Source organism: Martes martes, assembly GCF_963455335.1.
Source record: "Martes martes genome assembly, chromosome: 4".
Classification (NCBI taxonomy): Eukaryota; Metazoa; Chordata; class Mammalia; order Carnivora; family Mustelidae; genus Martes; species Martes martes.
In genome coordinates this window covers 1240612-1260517 of record NC_137891.1, presented here as the reverse complement: position 1 = coordinate 1260517, position 19906 = coordinate 1240612, and positions in this window count along the sequence as shown.

The following is a 19906-nucleotide window of genomic DNA, read 5'->3' as shown; positions in this document are numbered from 1 at the left end:
CAGCAGTCGCCTGGCCATGAGTCCTGGGGCCCAGCTTCAGGATCCCAATCTGTGTTGGCCAGGCTGTGGTTCAATGCCATTTCCTAGTTATCACCTGCTCCAGCTTAACTACTGGTTGTGTTATTTTGGGTCCTATAAGCGGCTGGGACATCCAAAATCGCTGTCTAAAGGTCTTGGGGGTCACCTATTTCTTTTCTGATGCAAACTTAGGCCAAGGGCTGTGCAGCCTGTGGGGGCAGAGCTGCCCTCAAGTGGATTCAGTGGCACCACAGCTACTGGCCACCTGACTCTTGGGCCAGTGGGGAGGTAGAAAACTGAGCCCACAGTTCTGGTGCTGAGCCCAAATCCTCAGATAAGCTGAAGGGTCCCAGGTTCATGGTGCCTCTCAGAGACCAGTAGAAGCCAAAGCAGCCACACTTTGGAGGAATTAGAACTGTAGTATTCCTGTTTATAAGGTCAAGCAATGAGCTTAAAGATCACCAACCACACGGGAAGTTTTCACTGAATGAGGGCCAAGGAAAACAGCAACAGGAGACAGAAACCTCAAAGAACTGCAGATAATGAAATCGTCAGGTGATACAAGCAAGGGAAGTGTGCACAGAAATAAAGAAGACAATCACAGCAGTGAGAAAGCAATATCAGACTATCGAGCATGGACGGGCAGGGTTTTTAAAGAACTTTTAGAAATGAAAAAGACAACTGTTGAAATAGAGCTCAGTGGGTAGGTTAAATAGCAGAGGAGACGCTGCTGAAGAGAGCATTAGTGTAGTGGAAGACACATCCAAGGAAATCAGATACCACGTAGACAAGTTGATGAAAAATCTAAAGGAAACATGAAAGGATTTGTAAAGCAGAATAAGGAAGTCTGGCGTAGACCTGGTAGGAGCCCCTGGAGAAGAGAAAGTGCAGGAGAGGACACCCAGTGAGGCCCTGCGATGACATGGCCCCTGATTATGCCAAGTCCAACTTTTTTTTTAAAAAGATTTTATTTATTTATTTATCTGTCAGCGTGTGCATGCACAAGCAGGCAGAGTGGCAGGCAGAGGCAGAGAGAGAGAGAGCAGGCTCCCTGCTGAGCAAGGAGCCTGACACAGGGCTCGATCCCAGGACCCTGGGATCATGACCTGAGCTGAAGGCAGCAACTTAACTGACTGAACCACCAAGGCATCCCGCCAAGTCCAACTTTATCAGCAGCTGGCTGCCACAGCCCACCCAGTCCCTATTCTCCGGCAGGCTCAATCTCCCATCCTGTGCCGGACTGAGAATGGAGGTGAAGGTGAGGTCGTGCAGGGAGACAGCACCCAACCCCAGCTGGGGAAGATGAGTGTCTGCAGCCCCCGTCTGAACTGAGTCCCCCCATAATCAGGCCAACAAGACAATCAGTGAAAGGGGAGGACACTGAACTCGTTACCAATACGCTGGAAGTTCTAGCCAGCCTCAAGACCCAGAACCACCACCCTCAACACATCAGCCACAAAGGACAACGGTTATCAAGCTGCACCGGCAGACAGCTGAGATGCCTGGAAGGGCTGGCATCTGTGTGGGCTCATTCGTTCTTCGTAAGGACGAGCTTCTGCACTTTACAGGACTGGATTTCTTTGGAGCCCCCATTTATAGTGTCCCTTCAAGCTTTTCTTTATTTACTGAAAAACATAAACCTTCACATCTGGGAAGCATAATGTCTTTGAAGCAGCGTAAATAAAGAGAAATCCACACCTAGACACAGCACAGTGAGAGCACAGCCCAGCAAGAGAGACGTCCCAGAGAAAGGCTCAATTGCTCCCAAAGGAGCCAGCGGCCCACCCTCAGTGGATTTCTCGAAGCAGCACAGAGGGGGCAGTTGGCTTTACCTCTTCGAGGTGCTGGGAGGAAGTACCTGTCAACCTAGAATTGCATGCCCAGCAAAATTATTTTTCATGAAGGTGAAAACAGACATTTACAGATAAGTAAAATGTAAGATTGTTTACACTAAGGGACTTCCACTGAACCTCTGAAGTTTAGTACTGCAAAGAGGGGGGAGATGACTGCAGAATGACGGTCTTAGATAGGACACGGAGTGGGGAGCAAGCCACATGACCGATATGAATGAGGTCCAAACGCTGTCTGTATAAAAGAACAATGTCTCCTAGAATGCCAGACAGTTGCATGCCTGTGAAGGAGGCAAACGTCCTAAGACCCTCCTACAGCTGGGCAGGGGCACAAGACTCTTTAATTTTAGACTTTAATAAATATGCGTGATGCAACTTAATGTTAATTAGTATAAGCTGTATATATTTTCAGTCTGAAAGAAAAAAATACAGTAATTCAAAGTGAACAACTACGATTGTTAAAAGTGTAAGTTGGAAAAGAGGAAGAGAAGAAAAGCACTGGGCCACCCACCCGAGTGAGCCGGCAGAGCAAGTCCGTGATCGTGAAGGTCTAACTGGAGGAAACTTCCAGTTAAAAAACGAAGATGGGTTAGAGTGTGTTACTCAGAACCACAGCGTAGACGAAGACAGAGGTAGATGGAGGCGTCAGCCCCCCACGGGAGTGAAGTCACACACGGGCAGCCAGAGGGATGAGGAGCCGGTGTGCAGCGGGAAACAGGCAGCCACAAATGAGACGCCGGGAGGCTCGGGGCCCTCAGAGGAGCACGACATCCCAGAGAGAAGAGAAGAAGTGCCGTGCGCTTCACACCTCAAAGCCAGTGTGCTCGAGGGCTGGGGCGCCAGTGAGCCTCGCCTGTGCCCACGGGGCTCCTGGCCACCACCTTCTCCTGCGTGGCGGGAAGCCTGTCGTCACCAGGCATTTGATGGTCATTTCTTTTTTTTTACAAAGTTTATTTATTTTTATTTTTTTTAAAGATTTTTTTATTTGGCACAGAGAGAGATCACAAGTAGGCAGAGAGGCAGGTAGAGAGGAGGAAGCAGGCTCCCTGCCGAGCAGAGAGCCCGATGCGAGGCTCGATCCCAGGACCCTGAGATCATGACCTGAGCCGAAGGCAGAGGCTTAACCCACTGAGCCACCCAGGTGCCCCTTGATGGTCGTTTCTGATGTGCAAGTGAGGAATCAGACCAAAGGGGGAGAGACGGTGCGGCCAGTGCAGAAACAGCCCGCAAAATGACCACTAGTGACCTGAGGCTGAAAAGGAACCGTGGGGGAACCTGGTGGCTCATGTGTTTGAGCGTGTCTCTTCAGCTCAGGTCACGAGCTCGGGTCCCCTCTCCCACTGCTGCTTCCCTTGCTTGTGCTCCTCGGTCTCTGTATCTCTCTCAAATGAATAAATTAAAAAATAATAATTAAAAAAATGAAAAGGAACTGTGTGCATTAAAAACACATAGTATTTTAAAAGAAAAATTCAAAACGAAACCTTTGAAGTTAAATGTTGAGAGCCAGAATTCAAAACAAATTAGCAAGTTGGCTGGGAGGTGAAGTGGGGAAGTCTTTTCTTAAAAAGGAAAAGGCATGGGGGCGCCTGGGTGGCTCAGTGAGTCAAGTCTCTGCCTTCAGCTCTGGTCATGATCTCTGGGTCCTGGGATCGAGCCCCGCATTGGGCTCTCTGCTCAGCGGAGAGCCTGCTTCCCCCTCTATCTCTGGGGCGCCTGGGTGGCTCAGTGGGTTAAAGCCTCTGCCTTTGGCTCAGGTCATGATCTCAGGGTCCTGGGATAGAACCCTGCATCGGGCTCTCTGCTCGGCGGGGAGCCTGCTTCCCTTCCTCTCTCTGCCTACTTGTGATCTCTGTCTGTCAAATAAATAAATAAAATCTTAAAAAAAAAAAAAAAGGAAAAAGCAAAGAAGCAGGTGAGGAGGTAGACAGATGAGGCCCAATGGGAGTTCCAGGAAAAACCAGAACATGGTGGGAATGGGATGGCCAGAGACCGCATTAGAGTCTCCCCAGGCCTGACAGTCCCACGTCGAGGCAGTAGAAGCACCTGCCAGCTCCCCCTGCCACCCAGTGACAGCACTCAGGCGTCCCTGGCCGTGTGTGCAGACCCCACAGGGGTGAGGAGGCCCAGGGAAAACCTCTTTGCACCGTGTCACAGACAGAAGACAGTGCAATGAGGCTCTAACAATTACGTGAGAAAACAATTCGCAGCCTAGAAGTTGACCCGTGTTCAGATCATCAGTCAAGTATTTTCAGAGATGCAAATTCACCAAAGATGCTTCATGACTTCTTGTGGAAATGTTCTCCAGGAGACACTGAGAGGAGAGCTCCGAAACAAGGGAGAGACAGAAAGAGGAGGGAGAAGGCTCCGCAGACGAGCCCACCCAGGATGGACAGACCCTCTCAGGGCGAGCGGAGGTCTGCCGCCAGCTTTAGTTTCCCCCAGCGCACCCTGCGGCCTCAATGATCCACTGTCCTGGCACGTGCGGATTATGCTGGCCCCCTTCACGGCCCCCACAATTCTCTACCTTCCATGGCACGCACAGAGGCCGATGGGCATCTCACGATCTTCATCAGGTCTGGAACGAGAGGAGATGCGTCTCGAGCCAGAGACCTATCAACGAAAAAGAAGTACCTGACCCCTGGCAAGAGAATTTAAGCCCCCTCCCCCCCATGGCCCCCTCAAGCTACAGAACCTGGAGGGAGAGCTGGCCACGGGCGCTCGGCAGCCCCACCCCGGGACACAGGCTCGGGGCCCTGCTGTCCTGTCTGCTCAGCAGGTCTGAGGGGTCCCTGCCCAGCGCGGGGGCAGAGTGTGGGCGTGGCACACGGGTCTCTCGGGAAGATCAGATCCTTCCCTGAGTCAGGGCTTGGGGCCCACCCTCTTTAGGGCCCCCTCTGCTGGTGCCAACACCCTGCACACCCTTAAGCAGGTTCCAGAAGGGGGACAGGCGGGAACACAGCCACAGCCCGGCTCCTGGCCAGGCAGCCAAGTGGCACCACCTCCTGTCCCTCCTGTGAAAAGAGCCTGAGAGGCGGAGGGGACATGCTTCAAAGGACGGGCTACGTGTGTCAGTGACCTGTGCTACGGCAACAGACGCTTGCACAAATAGCCCATTGTACAAAATCCCCAATACTGCTTTTATAGTGAAAAAAAAAAAAAAAAAACGCAAAGTAAGTTGCAGTGAGGCAGAGACCTGCCCTTAGAATTCAAGGTCTTGGCTTGCTGGGTCCGGAGCCCACGGAAACAGCCCCCTGCACCTCCCGTGGATCTCTGCAGACAGCTGGGCCTCTCAAACTTGCAGAGAAGGCCAGGGTTCTCGGGAAGAGCCGGGACACAGGTCAGGACACCAGGGCCACCACGACCTCCTGACCCACAGCACAGCCAGCCCTCCAGGGGTGCAGAGGGACCTGCTGGGGCCAGCGTCGCTGGCAGCCACCACGTGGGGCTCACAGGCGACCCAGCTTTGCTCACACCCAGCGAGCGGGGAGGGAGAGAGAGGGAGGACTGCTGAGTGCCTCCTGCCCGGGTGGATGCAGGCAGCCTGATGCTCACGGTCACCCTACCTCACCCGGCTCCGTGTCCCAGAGGTCTCAAGGAGGGAGGAACAAGACAGGGGACTTGGCATCAGACGGTCAGGAGGTACCCATTCTAGGAAGGACCTCTGCTGACCATGGGGACTCAGGGGCCAAGCTGGAGCCTATGAAGCAGATGACACAGATCCAGGGGTCCAGGCAGCTGAGGCCGGGTATGGCCAGGGCCCCGGACTTGCTCTCCTCCTGCCTGGAGTCTGCACGCTCCGTCTCACGGGCTGCTCCGCCAGCTCCCAGCACTCTGGCGAAAGTAGGGAGGGCCACGCTTCCTGACCTGGCCCCGGCCCACCCACTGCCCAGAGAGGACAGGGGAAGCCCCGGGAGGCAGGAACCCTGCCCGCGCTCCCCGAAGAGCCCTTACCAGGACGGAAGCAGAGTCATTCCGGTCCAGGCTTCACCGAGAGGGTAAGTGTGGACATTTGAAACGTGATGGGCAAAGGCCATGGCCAGAGAGAAAAGGAGCAAACAGAGGAGCCTGTCCAGGCCCGAGAAGGTGCTCAGCTCTGTTCTGCCGTTTTGTTTGTTTTTCAGGGTGGGCAGCAAAGTGAGGTCTCCTGAGCCATAGTGAAGGGGTTGGCACAGAGCTCCAGAGGCAGAGGGGACCCGAGGGTTGCTCTCTGTTCGCCTTTTATGTATTTATTTATGTATTTATTTAACAGAGGGAGCGGGAGCACAAGCAGAGGGGGCAGCAAGCTCCCTGCGGAGCCAGCCGGGAGCCTGAGGCTCGATCCCAGGACCTGGAGATCACGACCTGCACTGAAGGCAGACGCCCAACCACGCCAGCCACCCGGATGCCCCATCCAGTCACCTTTTCAAAGAAAATCAAACGTGTCGGACAGGCCGCGGCTGTGAGACGGCGTGGGGCAGACCACCGCTGCGCACGTGGGCCCCGGCCCCAGTCCTCCTCCGGGAACTCTGCTCCGGACGCGCCTGCGCCTGGACATGATGCCGCAGCGGCCAGAGCAGTCCCCAGAGGCTGGGAAAGCGGGCGTCCTTCCTGAGACTGCCGTGAACCCTCCAGGGACCTGAGGGCAGAGGGAGGACAGGAGACGCTGGGCCGCTGCTTCTGCGGAGCCGAGGGAGGGCAACGGGCCGGTGGGGGCACAGACCAGAAGCTTCCCAGCAGCTGCCTCTTGGGGTGGGGAGGTCGGGGTGGGGTGCAGCCTTGTCCCCAACGGCACAGGGACATTCTTTGATCTGACCGCTTGCCATTCCCCACGAGCACGCCCCAGTACTAAAACCTCCCTCTCTCCCTCTGGCTCCGGTCCCCCCGACCCCCACTCGCTCGCGAGCACGCTCTCTAAAGGATTACTAAATAAATCTTTAAAAAAATAAAGTTGAGTGTCCGAGGTCTGCCGACCTCCGCTCCCCTTCGTGGCCATGTGACCCTGAGCAAGTCAGCAACGGCCTGGGAGCCCCGACTGCCCTGACAGAGGCTGACAGGGTCCCCCTCACCCAGGCCGCACCAGAGGCCGAGCAGCCACGGAGCACGCGCGTCAGCGCGCAGGGTCCGCTGCACCCACGGAACCCACATCTGGGGCGCTGCGGGGCGCGGTCGGTCGAGCGCCCGATTCTTGGCTCCTGCTCGGGCCGCGACCGCGGGGTCGGGTCGAGCCTCGCGGTGCTCCAGGCCCAGCTCCGAGCTGGCTTCAGACGCTCTCTCTGCCCCTCCCCGCCAAGATAAACAGATGAACCTTAACACACACATTCAAAAGCTGCCCCTGCACCCGAACATTCAGGGGTTTCCCCACAGGCCTCCCGCTGGCAGGTAGGGCTCCCCGCACCCAACGCACCGCCCTCCCCACGCGTGCCCTGGGGCCGGGGCGCCCTAGCTCCTCCGCCCGGCCCGCTCTCCCCGCTCGGACCCCAGCTGTGCCTCGCCCTCGGCCTCTCTGCCCCTACACCGCGGAGGTGGGTGGGACGGGTCGGGGGGGGGGGGGACCCCAGCTGTGCCTCGCCCTCGGCCTCTCTGCCCCTACACCGCGGAGGTGGGTGGGACGGGTCGGGGGGGGGGGGGGACCTCCGCGCCGGCCCGCCCCGCCCCTCCCGGCCGCGCCTCCCCGCGTGCGTCCGGGTTCGCGGCCCCCTCGGCGTCCCCTCCGCGGCTGGGCTCCCTGGTCCGCGCGCCCCTTCGCGCCTGCTGCGTCCGCCGTCCTTCCGTGGAAAGCGCGGGCTCGCATGGGGACACGCTACCCTGCGCTCCCCCCCACCCCCCGACGGCGGTGCCCGCACCTGAGCCCGCGGCTTGGCTTCGCCAGCGCCTTCCATGCACGCGCCTCCGCCCTCCGCCCTCCACCCGAGCGTGTGGCGTCGGCCTCCTGCCCGCCGGCCGCCAGCTCTTTGCTCCCGGATGCGGGATGCGAACGCGCCTCCTCCACGCCGCCCTCCACGCCGGCCGCTCGCCGGCCTTCTCCGGGGCGCGCTCCTCCTGGCGCCTCCGGCTTGTGCCTTTCCGATGATTTTTGCCGGTATCTCTCTTCTGTTTGCTTCTCGTGTTCACTCCGTCCTTTCCCTGCCTGGCGTCCGCTTGCTGCCTGTCTCCCCTCCGGCGGCCCCGTCCTCAGGGACCGCCCGCCGTCCACCAAGGGCCGGCTTCCCCCTCGTCCCCAGAGCCGAGCAAACGCACCGCGACCGGCTGGAGCGCACGGGGAGGCGCGAGGGTCCCGCGCTCGGGCGCTGCCGCAGCACCGCCATTGTGACCCCGGGCTGTTTCTGCGGCCAGAAATGGCCTGGCTTGTCCTTCTCGGGAGGGGAACCCCGGGCACCGCTCCTGCGGCCAGACCACGTCTCGGGCATCCCCCTCCACACCCCCGCCCACCGGTCCCCCACCCCCACCCCCGCCCCGCTGCCATCGGCTCCCCCAGCCCCGCCCCAAACACTGTCCCCCCAGGTTCCAGCCATTTCCTTCACAAGCTGTCCCTACCAGAAAGTTAGGCCCTGGGTTCCTGCCCTGCCTTCTGGTATTTTCAAGAATAAACATCATGGGGGCGCCTGGGGGCTCAGTGGGTTAAGCCTCTGCCTTCACCTGGGGTCATGATCTCAGGGTCCTGGGATCGAGCCCCCTATTGGGCTCTCTGCTCAGCGGGGAGCCTGCTTCCCCCTCTCTCTGCCTGCCTCTCTGTCTGCCTGTGATCTCTGTCAAATAAATAAATAAAATCTTAAAGAAAAAAAAAGTATGAACATCACAGCCCCAGGAGCACTGACAGAGCTGATCAGGAGACTCACACTTTCAGATGTTTCCGGGCCATTCTCCTTGGATGGCTTTTCGTGGCCATTCATCCTCACTGGCCTGGAGACCAGTGCAGATCTCGGACACAAACTGACCGTGACCGCCCAGCTCTGCTGCTCACTTACGAAGCCGCGGCTTCAGACACCGAGGGGAAAGGTCAAAGTCTTGTACGTGTCTCCGATCTTCTCAAGGGACTGCTCTCTTGTTACACCTCTGCTTGGGAAAGAGCCAGCCGCTCTGGGAGCTGGGCAGCGGAGGGGCACAACGCCAGCCCCAGCAGGGGAGCTGGGGGCACAGGGGCACGTGGGGCAGAAGGGGGTGTCCCCCTGGGGCAGCGCCGGCACCCTTGCCCCCCCTCCCAGCCATCTAGGAACACGGTCCTTCACAGCCGACTTCTAAAGAAATAACCGGTGTGAGAAAATATATAAAGCAGAAGGCAGACTAAACCGAGAGGACCCAACGCCACGGCCTGAGCGCTCTCTCAGCTCGCCACACAGCTGTCACCGACAAGGACCCCACATCACCCGCGCGGGGACCCGTGAGGAAGACAGAAAACAGCCAGTGTCCTCAAGGATGCAGAGAAACGAATCCCGGGGTCATGTCGGGCGCAATGCAACTGTCCCCCTCTGGGACAAGGCGGGCCGCTCCCCGACAAGGCACACAGTTACCACAGGACCCACAGGACCCAGCGATCCCACTTGCACGTGTGCATGTGAGCACGCGCCGTGAGTGCGGGCGGGAACAATCCAGACGCTCACCAGCACACGGACGGACTGGCAGAAGGTGCCGGTGCCCGTCTAGTAGCACGTCCTCGGCCACAAACAGGAAGCAAGCTGACACAGGCTACAGAGTCACGAAGGACAAATACCGTGCGACCCCTTACCCGGAACGCCCGGAACAGGCCGGTCCGTGGATGCAGGAAGCTGCTCAGAGGCTGTCCGGAGCTGGGGGGGAAGCAGGAGGACGGGCTTTCCTTCTGGGGCGCTATGGGTTCCGGAAGCCGGCACGGGCGGCCCTACCAGGCTGTGAACACACGTCTCGCCACTGAACTGCAGACTTTATTTATTTATTTTTGAACTGCAGACTTTAAAGGGACTCAGGAGAGGCCTTCTCTATTATTTAAGTTTTATTGCAATTAAAAGAAACACAAAATGAATGCTTCTGTAAGTTTGTGACATTTTCCAGGAGAGAAAAAATTTTTGGACTGGGCCATCAGGGACAGAGAGAAACCCTGCCCCGGCCCACAGCACGGGGCCAAAGGCAGTTGGCTCGCAAGCTAAATCCACGCCACGCACGGTTCTGTCCCGTGGGTCACGCAGCTCTGTGCAGGTTTAACGGCGGGGACATGTCATCCTAACGGTCCCAATTTCTGTGACCCGAACAGATCAGCCACCTGGCCCATGTGGGCCTCGGTCTGCACACGCCCACCTAGAGGCGGACACACACCTTACGGCAGGGACACGGAAGCCACCAGTGGCCAGCCACGGAAGGAGCGCCTGCTCCCCAGTCTCTTCCCTGAGACAACAGGAAACTGGTAAACACCCCTGGATGTTGCTCAGAGAAAACAACAAACCAAGCAAGGCACATGTTCCAGGGCCAGGCGCTTCAGTCAAAACTGGAAATGTATTCAGAACAGAAGTCAACCTGCCTGAAACTCACATCCCAGGCCCCGAGAAGTGTTACGCAAACCCCGCGGCTGAGGCTCGGGCTGCTCACAGCGCCAGATGTCTCAAAAGCAGACGCCCGGTGACCTTTTCCATCAGGTGTCTTCTCTGCTGCCCTGGACGCAGGGAGCCATTCACACGATCCTCTGGTACGAGAACGGGGTAGAGAGCGGGAGCAGGAGTGGGAGGTTAGCTCTGTATCTTGTGCCTTGTTACTCATGTTTGCTTTAGTCTTTGAAAGACACGTGGTTACTTTGATTGTTACCAAGCTCACAATTATTTCTGGCAAAATCATTTATTCAAAACAAAAAGAAAGCAAAAAAAAAAGGGGGGGGGCCATGGCAGCTGAGAGACGGCGCGCACAGGCCGTTAGCCTTCTGTCTCCGATCCGGTTCACCTGATTCTTACTTCTGCCTGAGTCAAAGACCGGCTAAACACAGCAGTGCAGGTCCCAGCCCCACTGCCAAGGCCAGACTGAGGCCTCCCGCCCACTGCACTCACCTCACTTCCCCGCCGTCCCTCCCCTCCCCTCCTCCACAGAGATCAGAGATGGGTACTGAGAACAAACCCTACCTGGAAACAAGATTATCCTGGCCTGGGTTTTCTTTGGAAATGGAGAATGTACTGTCTTTCAAGCACGGCCACAAGTCACAAGGGAGCCGAGCGTTCCTTCACTGAGAGCTTTCCATGTCATGAGAGGTGGTGCCAACTTCTGTTAAAACTCTAAAAAGACCACCACCAACGTGGCCCTGGGAAGACCAAATATGGCGCCTGGGATGTGAGACCCCTGAGAGGGGGCCCAGGTCACTGTGACACTCCCCAGAGGCTGCTGCTCCTCCAAACTCAGCCAGGGGCTCTGACTAGTGAATAGCCACACGCACCCCCAAGGACAGACTCCAGTCCCGCGCACCACACAGAAAGCAGCGCACCTTCTGAAATCTGAAATAAACATACTTCATGTGAAGACGAAGTGCATATTTTTTTAATATTTTATTTACTTATTTGACAGAGATCACAAGTAGGCAGAGAGGCAGAGAGAGGGGGGAAACAGGCTCCCCACGGAGCAGAGAGCCCGATGCGGGGCTCGATCCCAGGACCCTGGAATCATGACCTGAGCCAAAGGCAGAGGCTTTAACCCACTGAGCCACCCAGGTGCCCCCTGAAGTGCATTTCTAACTAACAAGATGACATGCAAATTAAGAAAGGCTCAGGGGTTAAAAAAACGCAGAACACAACATACTGAAGACTGTGGCTTTCAAAATGAAACACTGACAACAGCTAGGAGACCCAAACCTGGTCCCGCATCTCCCCCGATTTTCTTTTGCTTTGGTTCCTTCGCTTTCTATTTCTTGGAGTTTCTATCCTCCTCTGCTAAGCGGCGTCCTCTTCCTTTAATCAGAGAAATGTCTCCGTGGGACTCCCAGGGGGAGAAGCGCAAAGCCAACGTCGAAACAATGTCTTTGACAGGAAGAAACACAAACTGCACAGAGAAGTGACAAGATCACCCCCTCCGCCTCCTTCCCGTTTGACAGCCAAGCCCTCGCTCTGCGGCATCTGCGTGGGTCGCCAGCGCACACCCCCTTCCCATTCCCCGTGCTGCAGGCAGGGCTCAGGCGACGAAGCGACTACAGGAGCCCCGCCAGCTGGTGGACAAAAGTCACGGCCCACCCAGCCCAGGCCACTCGTTCCCAGAAGTATCCTGCCGTCTCAGGAGGGCAACTTTCTCGTCCACGGAGAGCGGCTTCCGTCCGACACCAGACCACCTCCAGGGCCCCTCCTTTATCTGGAACCGCACATGCCCGACTGTAGGAAAGCACGGGGGCCTGGGCAGCGTCCGGAAGACCCCAAGGCAGGTGACAGGTCAGCTCTGAAGGTGAGCCGTGACCCATGCAGCCAAGAGGAGAGCAAAGGCGCGCTGTCCACGAGGCCTGGCTGCACGGACGGTCCGCGCGGCAGTCACCGTCCCCTGTCACCACTCGCCGGTAGCCTCTCCGGGGAGCCGCCGGGAACGCGGGCTCAGACCCGCTGACAAGAGCCCGTGAGCCACCTCGAGCTTCAGAAGCACCAGACCCGAAGACGAAGGGAAAAACCCCGTAAACTCACGATGTCACAAGATTACGGGGCGTCGCCAGCAAGGAGCCGAGGAGGAGGAGGGCACGTCGGGGTCACGAATGAGGAGCCGGGACGACCAGCTCCCTCAGGTCAGCCAGGCCGGACCAGCAGGGTCCAGGGCAGGAGGCCCTTTACGGTGGAGGAGGACGGGGGCGTGGGGTGGCAGTCAGCGTCCCTGGGGAGGGGAGGCCCTGGGGAGGGGAGGCCCTGGGGGCGGGGCGGGACTCCCCCCACCTGGCCAGGGGCAGGGGCAGGGCGCGGGGCGGCCTCGCGGAGGAGGGGGTAAGGGCGCACGAGCAGGAGGCACCCTGAGCCGCGGCGCAGCTGGGGGCACCGGGGCACAGCCCGGGTCAGCGGCGGGAATAAGTCACCCAGGGCACGGCCTTCTCTGGGCCCCACGAGGGCCCCTGCACCCTCAGGCCGGGTCCCATCCCCCGCTGCGGCTCTGCCGGGCTCCCCGGAGCCCCCACACCCACAGCACCCACGCTCCGGGCCAGGCCGCGTCCTCGCCGTCGGCTCCACGCATGCGCCGTCGCCGCCGGCACGTGCAGGCGGCTGCCGCGGGGGCCGCTGGGAAGGCCGGTGGGCGCGTGCGCAACTGGCGGAGGCAGGGACGGGCCGCGCTGCGGGGGGCGGAAGCGGGAGGCTGAGCGTGGTGCCCGGCCGCCCCCCACGACCCCCGCGCCGGGCGGCGAAGCGGTGCGGACACCACGCTGCCTTCGCCGTCTGGAGGCTCAGCGGGCGATGTTGGAGAGAAGCGCCCGGAGCGCTGTCGGTGTCGGGGGTGCGCCGCGGGCCGGCCTGCGGGGCCTGGGCTGGGTGTGGGGCTGCGCGGCTGAGGAGCGTGTCCTTCCGTCGCCCCCAGAGCGCGGCGGCGCGGGCCGGGCGGGGAGACGGTCAGCGGCGGCCCCTGGGCGGAGTGGGGAAGGCGGAGACGGACTCCGGGCGGACGCGCTGTGAGCTCGGGGCCGCCGCCGGGGCTGCGCAGGGCCAACAGCTGGGGGTCCGCGTGCGCCGAGGGGGGGGATCCGCGCGCGCCTTGGGGGTCCGCGCGCGCTGGGGGAGGGATCCGCGTACGCCGGGGGGGGGGGATCTGCGTGCGCCGGGGGAGGGTCCGCGCGCGCCGCGGGGGGGGGATCCGCGCGCGCCTTGGGGGTCCGCGCGCGCTGGGGGAGGGATCCGCGTACGCCGGGGGGGGGGATCCGCGTGCGCCGGGGGAGGGTCCGCGCGCGCCGGGGGCGGGGGGGGGGATCCGCGCGCGCCGGGGGAGGGTCCAAGTGCGCCGAGGGGGAGGGTCCGCGCGCGCCGCGGGGGGATCCGCGTGCGCCGGGAGTGGGGATCCGCGCGCGCCGCGGGGGCGCGTGTCCGACGCTGGCTTCGCCCCGCAGTGCGCTGCGCAGGTGCTGTACCGGAAGGTGGGCCCAGGAAGCAGGGGTGAGGGAGCAGGACCCCCGCAGGACGGGGAGAGGCCAGGCCCTCGGGTGTCCCAGCTGCTGGGAGAAGGCAGACCGCGGCTCCTCCGCCGAGCGGACCCGAGCACTGACTCACTGGCTGCCGGGAGCCCCCCTGCAGGTCCCAGGTGCCCGAGGGAGGAACTGGGGTGCGCGGGAACAGCCAGTGCTGAGAGCACCTGGCCGGACTGTGTCTGGGCAACTGTGGGAGCGTGTGTGCCCGTGGGGGGCAGGGGCCGAGTGGGGCGGTGTGGCTGGTCCCGTAGCGGGGGCGCCGCCAGGTCTGGTAACAGAACCACATCCTTCCTCTTTTTCTTTTTCTTTTTTCTTTTTTTAAGATTTTGTTTATTTATTTGACAGAAACACGGGGCGGGGGCGGGGGGCACAAGCAGAAGGAGAGGGAGAAGCAGGCTTCCTGCTGAGCAGGGAGCCCGATGCGGGCTGGATGCGGGGCTCCATCCCAGGACCGCCGCATCAGGACCTGAGGCGAAAGCAGACGCTTAAGGACTGAGCCCCCCACTCGCCCCCCGCTGGCCTTTGGGAGATGACTGGGCTCGGTGGGCCCACGGCTCAGGGGCAGGAGGCCTGCAGGAAGTGGAACACCACCCCACGGGAGACAGAAGCAAGGGTGCGGGGAGGTGGAAACTAGGAGCCTGCAGGGTTCTAGTCCATGGGGCTGGCTGCGGCGGGCCGCCTGTCTCCTGACCCTCCTGGCCAGTCACAGGAGAACCACCTGGAAACCGTACAGAGGAGGCCAGGACAGGCTTCTCTGTGTTACACTTTGGTCGTTTTATAGGTTCAGTACCTTCGTGTGAGATGATTAAAGATGCTGTTTTCCTGCCTTCTGAACAAATGTATGTTAAGTAAATAGCTGTCTTCCTGCTTTGGTGAGTAATGGCCCGACAGCAGCCTTCGTGGGGCGGCGGGCCTCACACCGCCAGGAGCGCGTGCCGCCCAAGCTTTGCACAAAGGTGACATGTCATCTACAATTGTGCCTGGATTTGCGCCAGCCCCACAGAGGCTGAACTCATTCTATTCCAAACGCCACGGGAACAATAACCAAAAAAAGGTACCGTGAAGGCAGCATCTATCATATGCCTCTTAGAAAACCTCCTTGTCAGCATCAGTGACAGTGGCATCACCGCTCAGTCACTAAGATTAAAAATTAGTCATACGTGGAAAATAGAAACAGGTTTTCAGGGAGAAGGAAGCTTTGGTTCCACTGAATAATGCCCCCTTTTTTTGCTTGGGAGATGAATGATGCATATTTTCTGATGATACATTTTTGCGGGTAGCTGTGTCTAGGTGGTCCCAGATTTGGGGTAAAAGGCTTGTTCTCAGGTGACTGGCTGGACAGATGTCAAGAACACTTCATAAATTATATCCCAAACTGTCTGCCCATAAGGCGTCCTGTGGTGATGTCAGAATTACCTCCATCTAGAATCTCAATCTTTCTGGCTTCTGTCACAAATGAATTACAGTTTGGGGGAATTAAAGGTTTTTCTTTCCCCCCACATATCCTGAGTTATCGGTATGGCACAATCATTATCCAAGGCCTCATTTCTCTGTCCCGTGCCCTCTCACCCCTGCAACCCCCCCCACCACAGAGCCCCACCCTCCTGCCACCTCCTCTGTCCCTCCGAAGCCCACAGTCAGCGGGGGACCTTGTTTCCTTGGTCATCAGCACATAGAAACAGTCCACAGGGAGCCACAGCACCCTCCCAACCCCACAGGCGCCATGCCCACGTCCCCCTTTCCTCTGCTTTCTGTTCTGTGGTTGGACTGTTAGTACTTTTGCCAAAGGCCTGCCGGCTCTGTGGGCACTGTGGGCCCCCGGCCCCACGGCCAGGGGTCACACCAGTCCTGTGCTCCCGCAAGCGCAGAACTCCCCAGACATGTGTTCTCTTCCCGCGTCCACCTGCTCTCCAGCTCACTTTTGATTCCAGTCAGAGCGGCCTTTTGTCCACCCCTCGAGGAGTCTCCTGGCAGGGTCTGCACCACATCCCTGCCCCGTCCCTCCAGCCGTTGGCAGCACGACTTGAGGCATTGGCCACGAGCAGTCCTTGGACCTCGTCTCCCCAGGTCTCTGGGTGCTGTCGGGCTCAGTCCCCGCTGCTCTGGGCTGCCCTGCTCTTCTGGACCGCTATGGTGCCCCAGCCGGGCTGCTCCTCGCCCGTCCGCTGCCCTCCAGAGCACCCTTCCCGCCTCCAGCCCCAGGCGCTTCTTCAGCAGCAGGAGGCTTGGCAGAGGGTCGCGGGGAGGCCTCCGTGGTGGAGGACATGCAGACGTTCCCTGCGATCAGGCCAGTGCGTGCCTGAGAGTAATGCTCAGGGACGGCCCTGGGGCCCTGGCCTGGAGCCCTGCTAGGGATGGAGCCACTTCCCCACAGTGGCCAGGAAAAAAGTCCGTGGGGCCAGACCATTCTACAGATTTGCAAGGACAGTAATTTGTCGCCTCTCCCTGTTTCCTTGGACCTCATTCCCGAAAAGTGCCATTTCCGCAGAAGCCCGCAGGCAGGACTCCACCCTCCCTCCCCATGTGCACACCCGACCCCTTTACACCCAGGACAGAAAGAGCAGAAAGGTGGCCTGGGAAGTCTAGAGAGCGGTGGGCATTCAGTGCCCACAGAGCCCCCTCCCCCGGGCCCCGTGGGCAAGGCCCCCTCTTGAAGACGGGAGCTTTAAGGAGTTCTCCCTAGTCCCAAATGGCATTTTACATTGTGCCCTGCAAGCCGCCCTCCGAGTGGCAGTTCCCACTCCCGTCCAAATGACTCTCACCTTGTCTTCAAATAAGAATAAATACGTGTGTCTGTCCTCTGGGGCCTCTGACAGCGCCGAGCTGGCCCCTGACTTGGGTGGGATTGATGGCGCCGTCTTGCTGGGAAGCCAGGTCTCCCGGTGATGAATGGCTCTCACACAAACACAGAATTGGGGATAGTATTTACAAACAGTTCATTCTTCACGTTCTGCTGATTCTCTTCCGTTGTCCCTTGGCGACCGCCCCCCGCCACTGATGGTTGGGGTGATCACTGCCCTTGATTGAGGCTTCCTCTGGTCCCGCGGAGCCGTGTCTCCGTTTGTCACAGACAAGCGACTAGCACACAGCAGTACATCATGCTCTCTCCGTGCCTCACTGTTACTTGCTTTTCAATTTATGTCATTGAGCGCGGGTGCGTGCGGGAATGCCGGACTCGCAGCGGGCTGTGGCAGGGGCAGGTCGACACGTGGTCACATGGTCCAGCTTCTCCCTGATCCCTGGGCCTCCTGGCCTCCCGGCCTCCCACCGAAGAATCACAAATGTAAATAAACAGGGTCAGCGCGGTCACCTAATTGAGACCTGGGACCGGAGAGAAAGTCACGGAAGTGCCCCCACTTGCTTGACATTGAAGACTGAACCAAAAAACCCAAACCCGGAATTTTCAGCACTTCTGGGGACAGTCCTGGAAGTGGCCCAGTCCCAGCGTGGGGAGGATTTTCTAGAATTGGCCACTTTCACCTTACTTCTCTACCTAGCCCGGTAGCTCGTGACCGCAGACCTCCGACAGCGTCTCGCACGGCCGGGAGACGGGCTGCTCTGGGCAGACGGTGCTGGACCCTACTGCGGGGTCCCGGGCTGCGGGCAGGGCTCCTCGGGCCGGCCCGGTCCTCCTGGGGGACGCGCAGGGGCTCGGGAAGGAGGGCGAGTTTCCTCCGGGATCGATGGCCCACGTGTTCACGTTCACGTTGGGTTTAAAAATATGGATCTGTGCGCCCGTGCGAGGCCAACTCACCAGCCCATAGTGTCCCTGTCGTGGAAACCCCCGTGGAGGCCTTCCTCCCCCTCCAGCCGCCGGCCAGCCGTCTGTCTGCCTTTTTTTTTTTTTTTAAGATTTTATTTATTTGTTTTACAGACAGAGATCACAAGTAAGCAGAGAGGCAGGCAGAGAAAGAGAGGGGGAAGCAGGCTCCCCGCAGAGCAGAGAGCCCGACGCGGGGTTCGATTCCAGAACTCTGGGATCATGACCCGAGCCTAAGGCAGAGGCTTTAACCCACTGAGCCACCCGGGGGCTCCCGGAGCGCATTCTTGCTGCGACAAGTGCGATAACAGAAGCGCGGGGGGCGACCTCGGCGGGCGCTGCTGCCCGTTCTGCCAACAAAGACGCGTATTTGGAGCCTCCTTCCTCGTCTTTCTTTTTAAAAATACTGACGCGGGGTTTCCCCCCTGCACAGATGTCCTCTGAAGTTTGTGCTCTTTGCTTAACGATATGATGCAGGCTGCCTTTGAAGTCATTACACACAGCTTTCATTTTATTTCATTGTTTTCAAATATGTATTTGTGACAGAGAGAACCTGAGGGGCGGACACAGCCTCCTGCGGGAGTAGCTCGTTGGCACCGGCCGGCCGTGGGGGCCCCGGACTTTGCGGCCTGGACTGGGCTCCGGGGCCCCCACCTGCCGCCCTCGATCCTCCGCTGAGCCCCGCAGGCTCACACCGGTGCCGGGTTCCGTGTCCTCCGTTTGCAGCACCCGGCGTGGGGCTCGCTGTCCCGGCTGGGCGCGGACGGACCCCTAACGTTTGCTCACTTCGTCCGCGGTCAACTTCGACTGCTCTGGAATTAGTTTGGGGGCTCCGTGACTTGGGGCTCTCCTTTCTCCTTTATTGCACGTGTTGCAATTTCTTCTCTCTCTTCTTTGTCTTTCGACCTCTTTGTGTTTTGTTAGAAATATTAAATCTTGGGCGCCCGGGGGCCTCAGTCAGTGAAGCGTCTGCTTTCGGCCCAGGTCATGGTCCCAGAGTCCCGCGATCGAGTCCTACATCGGACTCCCTGCTCGAGCAGGGAGGCTGCTTCTCCCTCTGCCTCTGCCTCTCTCTGTGTCTCTCATGAATAAATGAATAAAATCTTTTTAAAGAACAGAAATATTAAATTTTGGTATTATACAGTCTTTTCCTCTACGGTGTCTGGATTTTCTGTTTCAGTGTAAAACGTTCCTCCAGTCCTGAGGTCATTCAGATTATCCCCTTCTCACGTCGTTGGCAGTTTGCTTGTTTACGTGGAAACCTTTAAGCCCCATCTAGGGAGAGTGGACATTTTTATAGTAAGTAGGTATTTCCTCAAGGTGTGCGGTACAACCAGGGGTCAAGTGTGGTTTTAAGTTGCTGAGTAAAACTGCGTATGTCTTGCCGATCATGTAATTTCTTCTGAAGCTCCCTGCTAGGCGTCAGATGGTCTTGTCGCGCTTGGGACTGAAAATGTTCCCGATTCCTATCTTTCAATCTCCAGTCGCGTGTGCGTGTTTTAAGCAGTCGGTCTTTATACGGTGTCTTAATCTGCTCCGCCTTGATAACACAATACCACAGGCTGGGCAGCCTACAGCAACCGGAATTGATTTGCTCACTGTTCTGGAGGCTAAGTCCAAGATCAAGGTGCCCCTGCTTCAGTTTCCGGGGAGGGCCCTCTCCCTGGTTTGTAGACGGCTGCCTTCTCCGCGTGGGCCTGCTGCTGGGGGCCGTAGGCTCTGCTGTCCCTTCTTACAAGGACACCGATCCTGCCGTGGGGCCCAACCCCCCACCGCCTCATCTAAGCCTAACCACCCCCCACCCTCCTTCCAAACACTGTCAGGCTGGGACAGGGCCTCAACGTATGAAGAGGGGGGCACAGTTCCATCCCTAACATAATTAGCTTGAAATGAGCTACCTTACCAAGTTCTCTAATCAGTTCTGATCGTTCTTTTGGCCGATATTCCTGGGATTTCAAGTCACACGATCATGTCACCTAAATATAAGGATGATTTTGTCTCCTTTCCCTAAGATTTTGTTTTCCTGCATCATTATTATTACTATTATTACCATCACTATTATTATACTATTTCCTTAACGAGAACTACAAAGCCCCATGGAAGAACAGTGGCACCCAGACCTTGTTCCTGATTTGAATGTGGATGGTTTTAAGATTTCCATGTGTGATACACTCGCTGTCTGTGTTTGATAACGCTGTCTTTATCAAAGTGGGCTAG